The sequence below is a fragment of the Pinus tabuliformis genome, chromosome 6 (assembly GCF_031772625.1).
Source record: "Pinus tabuliformis cultivar Carrire ecotype Pingquan chromosome 6, CPIR1, whole genome shotgun sequence".
NCBI classification, from domain to species: domain Eukaryota; kingdom Viridiplantae; phylum Streptophyta; class Pinopsida; order Pinales; family Pinaceae; genus Pinus; species Pinus tabuliformis.
The window spans coordinates 555867637-555878316 of record NC_142292.1 but is presented as its reverse complement, the minus strand read 5'-3'; positions in this window follow the sequence as shown (position 1 = coordinate 555878316).

Below are 10680 nucleotides of genomic sequence, written 5' to 3'. Positions count from 1 at the left end.
CTCACTTCTCCCACAATGCTTGAGTTTTTTCTCTCAACCGCCCCAAGCATTAGGCCATAAATGCATAGGTAGGCCTTGGCCATGCAACATTTCCCTAGCTTCTCCCACAATCCTCTAGTTTTTTCTCTCAACCACCCCATTTGGCTGTGGGTTGTGGAGTGATGTCAACTCTCGTTAAATTCCTTCTTTCACACATAAATTTGTAAATTGATTTTCCATGTTTTCATCTCATTTATCTATTTTCTTAATTATTATGAATTTAGATGGAAATAAATAATAAAAATTAACACCAAATTAGAAGAAAATAAATAACAAAAATTAAGTCAACCTAGTAATTCCACCAAAAACACATTATAAAATTTACTTAGACATTTTTATGAATAACATAAATGAATGAAAAATAAAAAAGAGTACTTCCACATTTTTATGAATGTGAGAAAGATATAGAATAAATGTACTATTTTTGTTGAAGCAAGAGTCATGCCTTCTATTCATATTAAACAAAAAGGATTAATTACATAAATTACAACCAACCCTAAGGAATTGGGAGACACAGAATTAACTATCCCACCGAGGGTATGGGCCACTGAGCCCAAGGCTAAACAATTGTGCCATGGGCTCCCACCTCTACGTCCTTCAAAAAACAGATGCAATTTTATCCATAATAATGGAGCGAAAAAAGGTAAACAAGATGGAACTAAAACCGTACCCAAAAAGGAATACAAACCAAACTATTCAGATTTCGGATCCGAAAAGGGGCATAAACATTGCGAATGTGGTCCACCCAAAATTCATCGCTACTTGCCACGAAGCTGAACAAGCACGGATGATAACAATAAGGCATAACTCTGACCCGGACCCACCAACGTTCAAAATGATCCTGGGCCGTTGATCGGCCTTGCAATATCCAAAGGTTGATAAACATATCGGATAGAAAAGAAGCCCGGAGAATACCCGCCCAATGGGGGTAGTGTTCTCTCTCCTACTAGAGCCAAGTGTTGCTATAAAATAAATGTACTTAAAATAAGAACACATTTTCATTATAAAAATTATTTTTACCTCGTGATTCCATGGTTTCCAAAAACAACACCATTACAATATATTCTTAAATATTAAGTAAAATCAAAGTTAATAATAATATTTTTGTTGCAATAGTTGTTTTTTTTAATATATTTATAAAAACAAAAATGAAGCTTTCAGCTATATCAACCATGTTAATATTTTTAATGTGGTTGTATTAATTTTGGCATTTCCCTCTTTATGTGACAGAGCTACCTGCTTCGGGTTGTGGCTTCATGGTTTCTCACTGGTTCGTCTTTACTTCTTCATGCTATTGATGAAAATGGTTTCGCGTCATGGCTTCATGGTTTCTCACTAGTTGGTCTTTACTTCTTTATGTTAATAATGAAACTTCCCCTGCTCTGTCATATTTTTGTCAAGGCTATTTGTTGGGCGGTCAGTTCACAGAGACAACCCTGGTGTTTCTCCCTTGAAGGAATTTCACATAGCATACCAACCCAAGTATTGGGATGTCTATTTATATTTAGTATTTCGTTTTGCAATTGACATTTGTTAGCTCTTCCTTTATAAGGAATTGCTCTTACTATTTTTGGTTAGGTCTCATTGAAAGGCTTCCCGTAGCGGGAGAATGATCATTCTTGATAGAAACCCTACCTCCTTGTGCCAATCTATGAGTTTTCATTCTCAATGCTCCATCTTAACTCCGGGTAATGTGAAAGATTATCTTGGAAATTCTTGGAATGAAGAGGTTTAGAGTCTTAAGGGTTTCATTGGCTTAACTCGCCAGCGTATAGTATAATCCTTGAACTGTTCATAGAACTTTTCAGTTATTGTCTACGCATTTTCTGAATACGCATTTTCTGAATTCAAGTGTATAGATGCCCAGGGAAATATATTTCTTACCTCTACTCATAAAGCCGTCGTTTTGTTTCAATTTAAGTTCTGGGTATGCATCCTGAAATGGGTTGTTGGTTTTCCCTTGAAGTCGTGTTGTAATTTAACCTATGGAAGTTATGGAAGGGTATTTTTTGTATCAGGCTTCCCCGATTCGAATAAAACTTTATTATGCAAAACCTTTGCGCCTTACAAATTTGATAATTATCTATTTATGTGTTTTTGGATGGATTTCGGATTTCTTACTCAGCCGAGGTCTATATTTTATAAGGTCTTATAAGGATTTTAATTCAAGTTGGCTTGTCCTTTTGGTATTATGAGGTCATTAGCCACTTCACCAATTTCAAGGTTTTGTATTTCACGCAAGATTAATATATTTTTATCGCAATCCATTTCGCATTCATAATGATATGCAATTGGGGTTTTTACCCATGTCTCAACGAGAATTCATTTTATTATGCTTTTCTCTGCTTACCCATGTCTCAACAAGAATCCATTTTATGCATTTCTCTGTTATTTTCTACGGCATAATCTTGTTAGTCTTCTTTCTCAACAATTTCATCTGTATTTGGTTTAAATTTCTATTTCTCCACATTTTCTGTTAATTTCCACATGACAAGACTTGTTGGTATATTGTAATAGTTCTTGTTTTCCCTATTTCTTAGTGTAAATGTATTTCCAGTTTTTCCTCTTATAATGAATTCAACAACCCTAATTCGCCGTAGGGTTTAGTCTACTTAGAATGAATTCAATAAGCCTATTGGCCGTAGAGTTTAAACTTTAGTCTACTTCTTCCGCTTGTGTTTTATCACTAAAGGGTATAAAAGTGTGGAAACCTACAACCGCTTGTGTTTTATAGCTAAAGGGTATAAAAGTGTGGAAACCCTACAACAATTATTTCCTTATCTGTAAGGTCTGCAAACAATACTCTACTTTTCCTTTCTAGAACTGAAAATTCTTTTGCTAGGAAAGTTTATAAACAACTGAGAGTTTTCTTGATTTTCTAACTTCAGTTCATAAAGATTTGTATATTACAAAGTCTACTCTCTTTTACATTTTTCACTGTGGCTTTTAAAGTTTGCAAATTCCTGCTAGATACCTAACATGCCAAATAAATAGTTCTATAGGAAACCTTTGGACTTTAAAACATAATTGAAAGTTTAGCCTTCAAAAGTATGTCTCATGTTCGAAGATGTAAATACATATCTGGGTTCTTTAGAATTTATTGTTCTCTGTTTGGATCAAGTTCAACTATAAGTTGACAAATTTCCTCCCAACCATGAGACTAGCTTTTAGGCCAAAGTCTTCCCTGGAGATGTTACTCACATGATGGATGCTTTCCTGAAACTAACAATATTAACATATCACAACTATTTTGTTTTAACTAGACTTGGCTTTTGGACCCGTCTAACATATAAGCACGGAAACATCTCCTTTATTTCTCCCTTCGTCATCTTGGGTACCAATACCCTATTGATTTCTTCTTGGAGAATAAATCTTCAAGGAAGTAGTTAAGGATAGGTAACTTCCTATACTAACTACCTCACATGTGAGAGTTACAAGCTTTGCTATTATCCAAACATTTGCTTTATGCATAAGCTTTGCTATTATCCAAACATTTGCTTTACGCGTAACTTAATCAAAATATTAAATATATAAATTTAAATAATAATATCCAGTTTATTTAACTTAAGTAATTAAATATTTACAATTAATGGAAACCTCACAAAAAGGTAGATAAAATACTTCCAATTTTTAATGAATCCTAAAAGGATAAAATAAATATACTTAAAATAAAAAAGCATTTCCAATATAAAGATTATTTAGACCTAGTAATTCCATAAGAAAAACACGTTATTCGAAGAATTTTTATTTGACGAATTCGAATAGAAACGAAAGCAAAACAATATCATAAAAATAAATACTTTAGCACGAAGATGCTTGTATTATGCACACAATCCTCACGCAATAACAAGTTCCAGAAACAATAGTATTACAACATATTCTAATATCATACACAAAATGACAATCTCCGTTAAAAAAACAACACTATTACAATATATTCTTGTACCATTTAGTGACCATCTCCATAATCAACAATATTGATAACTCTATATATATATAAAAATATTTTATATTTTAAAAGTGTTTCTGATTTTAGTATATTGAGAGTAATGGAAGAATATAAAACATATTTAAAAGATTTTTATTAGGTATAATTTGGGATATGATCTTTATCTTTTTAAGTAAGTTTTTTCTTTGTTTGTTTATTTGTTTTATTTTTTTTATTTTTTAAGGATTTATGATTTTAGTAGGTTGAGAGTAGTAGAGGAATATAGAACATATTTAAAAGCATTTTATAACATATAATTTTGGAAATATTCTTTATCCTTTTAAGGAAGCTCGTTTTTTTAATTGAAAGTATAGTTATGATTAAATATTTTATGTATAAAAATAGATTAAACAATATGTAATCCATGTAATCCAAGAAGTTTCTTAATATTATTTGTAATTTTAGTCAAAATTTTCTCCATTTTAGTCAAAATTTTCTCCTTGTGCTTGAGCTAGGGTGATAGAGGGATGTACAGTCTTGTCTCTACTATTGGGAAAAATTGAAGAGAAAACAAGGATATCATTTTATAAGATAAAGATAATATTAAAAGTATTATTATATCAAAATTAATGAGAAAATGTTGGGGAAACAGTGAGAGGGAAAATAAAACTAACATATAAGATGGAGGTGATGAATTGTAATATAAAAAATAAAAATATCCCTTTGTTTTGATTAATGTGAAAAAGGAAATAAAGATTGTTAAAATAACAACAAATGTTCATGAATTTCATATTAATTAGTACACCCACACTAAAAATATTAATGTGGTTGATATAGTGACAGGCTTTATAAATATAACAAAAAAAACTATTGCAATATAATGACTTACCAATGTACACATTTACTAATTAACCATGTATATAAAGGTTATGGGACAACTTTTAACTCCATAGAAAAAAAGGAATTACCCATCTTATTGTAAAATGGGCCATTTTGCTAAATTATTTTTTCTTATATATTAATTTCCATATCCAATTAGAATATGAACTTATTAGAATTTGTTGGGTCCAAAAATCGATATGAGGAAGTTTGATGGCAAGGATCCCGCAACATGGATATTATAGATGGAGCAATTTTTCGATCTCAATAATGTGCAAAATACACAAAAGGTACGTATTGCAACTCTATATTTGGAACCAAATCAGTTTGTATGGTATCAATGACTTTGCTCTCACAAACAAATTATCACTTGGAAAATTTTTATGGAAGAATTGACAGCACATTATGATGATACAAAAAACAATACATTTTTTAGCCAATTTGTAAGTCTCAAACAAAAGGGTTCAATAATGGAGCACATTGAGGAGTTCCAAAAATTGAACATAAGGGTAAAAAATATTCCATAGGAGCATAGGATTGATGTGTTCATAGGGACTTTAAAGGATAATATCCAACATGATGTTTACCTTTGGGAATCTGATTTATTAGAGAAGGAATTGAAGTTAGCAAGAAAAATGGAAAGCAAAATTATGGCAACCAGAAAGCATACCACTCACAACTATAAAGATGGAAGTGTTGTTGCCCCTAGTCTTCCACAACCTATAAGGTTGACACCACGACAATTAGAAGAAAAAAGAGCAAAAGGGCTTTGTTACAGTTGTGATAGCAAATACACTAAAGGTCATAAGTGTGCTGAAAAGAAATTATTCTACATAGATTGTGAAGAGGAAGAAGAAAAGGAGCAAGAAATGTCAAAAAAAGAGGATATACTCCAGGAACAAAGCCTAGATAAAGAAGAAATGAATCTGACCATATCTTGTAATGCACCGATGGGAATTACTACTCCTCAAACCATCAAGATAGAAGGAGAAATCAAGAAGAAAAAGGTAATAGTGTTGATTGATTCAGGAAGTACCCACAATTTTATTCATTGTAATGTAGCAAAAGAATTGAGTTGCTTCTTATATCTAGCACCAGAGTGTCAAGTGATGGTTGCAAATGGAGGAACAATAAATTGTTCTGGAAAGTTCCATAATATCAAGCTATCCATGGGAGAATGTGTATTGACTAGCCCAATACTTTACATTCCAATGGGAGGTGCTGATGTTGTACTAGGAGTCTAATGGCTACAGTCCTTGGGTATAATAGCTTTTAATTTTCAATAACTTTTCATGAAATTTTCTATGGAAGGAAAGGAAGTTGAATTAAGGGGTATTGCAGGGAAATTGGGAAAGATAATTAGATCTAACGGTATGAAAAAGCTTCTAAAAAAGGAACAAAGATGTGTAATTGCACAATTATGTTCGCTATATGTTTCCACGTTGAAATCATCTATTTCTCCAAATCTCCAAAAAGTCTTGGACAATCATTCCAAGATATTTGAGACTCCCAAAGGTCTCCCATCTATTCGTGATCATGATCATGCTATTCATCTAATTCCAGGAAGTGTTCCTCCAAAGATCAATTCGTATAGATATCCCTATGCCCAAAAGAGTGAAATTGAATGTATGGTTGTAGAAATGCTAGAGGTTGGTATAATTCAACCTAGTCAAATTTCTTTCTCTGCTCCCATAGTATTGGTGCACAAGAAGGATGGATCATGGGGCATGTGTTCGGATTATAGGGAGCTCAACAAGCTCACTATTAAAGATAAGTTTCCCATTCCTGTGATTGATGAATTACTGGATGAATTTCATGGATCAATTTACTTCACCAAGTTGGATCTTCATTCAGCATATCATCAAATCAGAATGAAGACTGAAGAAATTCTGAAAACAACATTTAGAACTCATGAGGGTCATTATGAATTTTTGGTCATGCCTTTTGCCCTTACCAATGCACCTTCAACATTTCAAGGTTTGATGAATTCCATTTTCAAACCATTCCTTAGAGAATTTTTGTTAGTATTTTATGATGATATACTAATCTACAACAAGTCTTGGAACGATCATGTTGAACATGTTAACATGGTGCTACAACTATTGGCGGAGAAACAATGATATGCAAAAAGACCCAAATGTTTCTTTGGAGTACAAGAGGTGGAATATCTGGGTCATATTGTATCTCATGAAGGAGTTAAGGTAGACCGTAGCAAAATTAAAGCCATTAAGGAATGGAAAATCCCCACATCCATAAAGCATCTTCGAGGATTTCTCGGGTTGACAGGGTATTATCACAAGTTTGCTAAGAATTATGGGAGAATAGCAGCACCTCTAACAACATTATTGAAGAAAGATGCATTTTCATGGACTCCAGAAACAACAAAGGCCTTTGAGCATCTTAAAGGGCAATGTGCCAAGCACTGGTCCTAGCTACACCAAACTTCACAAAAACCTTTATTATGGAATGTGATGCTTCAGGAAATGGAATTGGTGTTGTTTCAATGCAAGATGAAAGACCCATTGCTTTTGAAAGTCATCCAATCAACGAGAATTTTTTACACCAAGTTATTTATGAGAAGGAAATGTTGGCAATACTCCATGCACTTAAGAAATGGAGACCCTACCTAATGGGAAGACACTTCAAGGTAGAAACAGATCATGGTAGTCTTAAATACGTTTTAGAACAAAGATTATCCTGTGAAGAGCAACAAAATTGTGTCACAAAGATCTTGGGTTATGACTTTGAAATCATCTACAAAAAAGGGGAAGCAAAATGTGGTGACAGATGCACTCTCAAGAAAGGATGAGGATCTGGAAGCATTGTTGTGTGCCATTTCTATTATCCAACCAGATTGGATAAACGAAGCAAGGGAGGAATGGAAGAACGAGGAAGAAGTGTGGGAACTTATTTGAAAGTTACAAGACTCTAGTACGTATGATACATTTAGCTCGCAAAATGATGCGTTATGGTACAAAGATCACTTATACCTCTGTAAGAATTCCCAACTAAAACAAAAGATTCTTATGGAATTACACACTTCTCCCTTACGAGGGCACTCAAGATTTTTAAAAATCTACCACAGGGTTAAGAAGGAATTTTTTTGGGAGGGCCTTAAATGAGATATTCAAAAGTTTGTGGTGGAATGTTTAGTTTGCCAACCAAATAAAGTTGAAACAATTAAGACATTGGGTATATTACAACCTTTATCCATTCCAAGACAACGTTAGGAGGAGGTTTCAATGGATTTTATCACAGATTTACCCAAGTCTGAGGGAAACATTGTCATCATGGTGGTAGTTGATAGAATTACCAAGTATGCACACTTTTGTGCATTATCACATCCATTTAAAGCCAGTATAGTTTCTACTACATTTATGGAAACAATTCAAAAGCTACATGGAAACAAAAAGATTATTGCAAGTGACAGAGATCCCATTTTCACTGGAAATTTTTGGACAAAATTATTTTCTTAACTTGGTACTCACTTAGCTCATAGCTCATCTTATCATTCTCAATCTGATGGGAAAACTGAGATAGTAAACACATGTTTGGAAGGATATCTTCATTGCTTTGTATCTAATAAATTGACACAATGGGTCAAATGGTTGCCTCTGGCTGAATGGTGGTATAACACTTCCTTCCATACAACAACAAAAATAACCCCATTTTTGGCACTTTATGGATATCAACCACCATCCATCACATCATATTTAAGGGAAAATTCTAAGGTTCAATCAGTGGAACATCACATTAAAGATCAACAAGAAGTCGTCCAACTATGAAAGGATAACCTTGTGTTGGCACAAAATAGAATGAAACAACAGGCAGATCAACATCGCAGTGAAAGAAGTTTTGATGAGGGAGATTAGGTATTCCTAAGGCTACAACCATATAAGAAAATGTCCCTCAAGAAAGCTAAGAAGGATAATAAATTATCACCAAAGTATTATGGTCCGTACAAGGTGTTACAAAAGATTGGTACTATGGCATACAAATTGCAGCTTCCTGCAGCTTCTCGATTGCACCCAATTTTCCATGTTTCATGTTTAAAGAAGGTTATAGGCGACAAGCTCCCAGTTCAAACAATAATTTTAGAACTTGACGAGGAAGGAAAAATTATATTGGAACCAGAAGCAATCATAAAAACAAGAACTCGACAGTTACGAAATCGATCAATTTCGGAGTATCTTATCAAGTGGAAGAACTTATCCGCTGAAGATGCCACATGCGAGGATGAGAATTTTATACAGAAGCATCCAGAACTACTCAAGCGTTGAGGACAACACTTTTTTTAAGGACAGGAGCATGTTGGGTCCCTATAATACTAGTGATTAGCCATTACTATTGTAGTTGTATCCCTTATTGATATTGTTATGCCCCTATTGTCCCCATATTGTTATTACTCTACCCCATAAAATCAATCTATTGTTATTTTTGTGGCTTTATATTATTATTGTTAGGTCAGTTGGGTTATATTGTGCCTCCTTATACTTCTATATATAGAAAGGAGGTTTAGTCATTTGAATCATCCAAGAATTGTTCATTTGTGTAATGTAAAGGAGGTTGCCCCCTCGAAGAGGTTGAATTCTAAGGCGTTGATCTCTCTTTTCTATCTTTTTGTGAGCTGGTTTCATAACAGAATTGCAAATTTATTAAAAGTCAATGCAAGTTAGCAAACTATGTAGCATATATACTCATTGATAAACATTAGGACTAAGCATATTTTGTTGAGAATGAATCTAGGTAGTCAATTAAAAAAATCATCGTCCACTTTAAGTTGAAATAAGAAGCTTTGTCCAAAATACTTATTGGTCAATGCGGAAAACATAATGAAATAATTCATCTAATTAAGATGAAGATGAAATACACTTTATCTTAGATTGTTTATCTAATATTCACAGTAAATCTAAATCCAAAATATTTATTACACAATAAATCTTCTCAACATTTTAAATTAATAAAACTATGATTATGTTGAAATGTTTTTTTATAATTCTTTTTGAGTGTGAAAATAAAACAATCAACAATTTAGAGTAATCCTTTATCTTCTTAAAATTAAATAGATAACGTGAATATCATTATTGTTATTAAAAATATTAATATATTGATTTATAGATATTAATAATAATTTTAATATTTCAAAAATAATTCAATAAATTTGTTTTTTCCTCTATTAGAGGACCTACTTTGTTAGAATCTAGAACCTCCATAAAACGTAACTCCTCACTATCAAGAAGATTGTAGAGTTAATTGTAAGGTGGAGGAGTAGTAAATCTGTTTTCTTAATTAGTGTATATTTAGATGAAAATAAGTAATAAAATTTAAATCGAACCAATGATTAAAAAAACCATTATAAAAATTACTTCCACATTTTTATGATGAACAAAGATAAATGAAAAATAAGAAAGAATGATGAAAAATTAAAAAAATTAAAAAATTAAAAAATAATTACTTCCGCAATTTCATGAATGCAAGAAAGATAGAATAAATGCTATTAAAATAAGAAAACATTTTCAATATAAAAATTACTTGGACCCAATTCTACGCAAAATACTATCCAGGGAATTTTTATTTGACAAATTCAAATAGAAACGAAACCAAAGCAGCATCATAGAAACAAAGAAATAGATACTTTGAGCACCAAGGTGCTCTAACCATTCACAGAATCCCCACACCATAGAAATACACATTTTGGAGATTACAGTTTGACAATCTCCAGAAACAACAATAATACAATATATCCTCCCACCATGCACATATTGACGATCTCCACAAGCGAGTAGTAGTTATGTTTTTACCAGCCTGGAGGTGGTGGAGGACACAAAGATAGC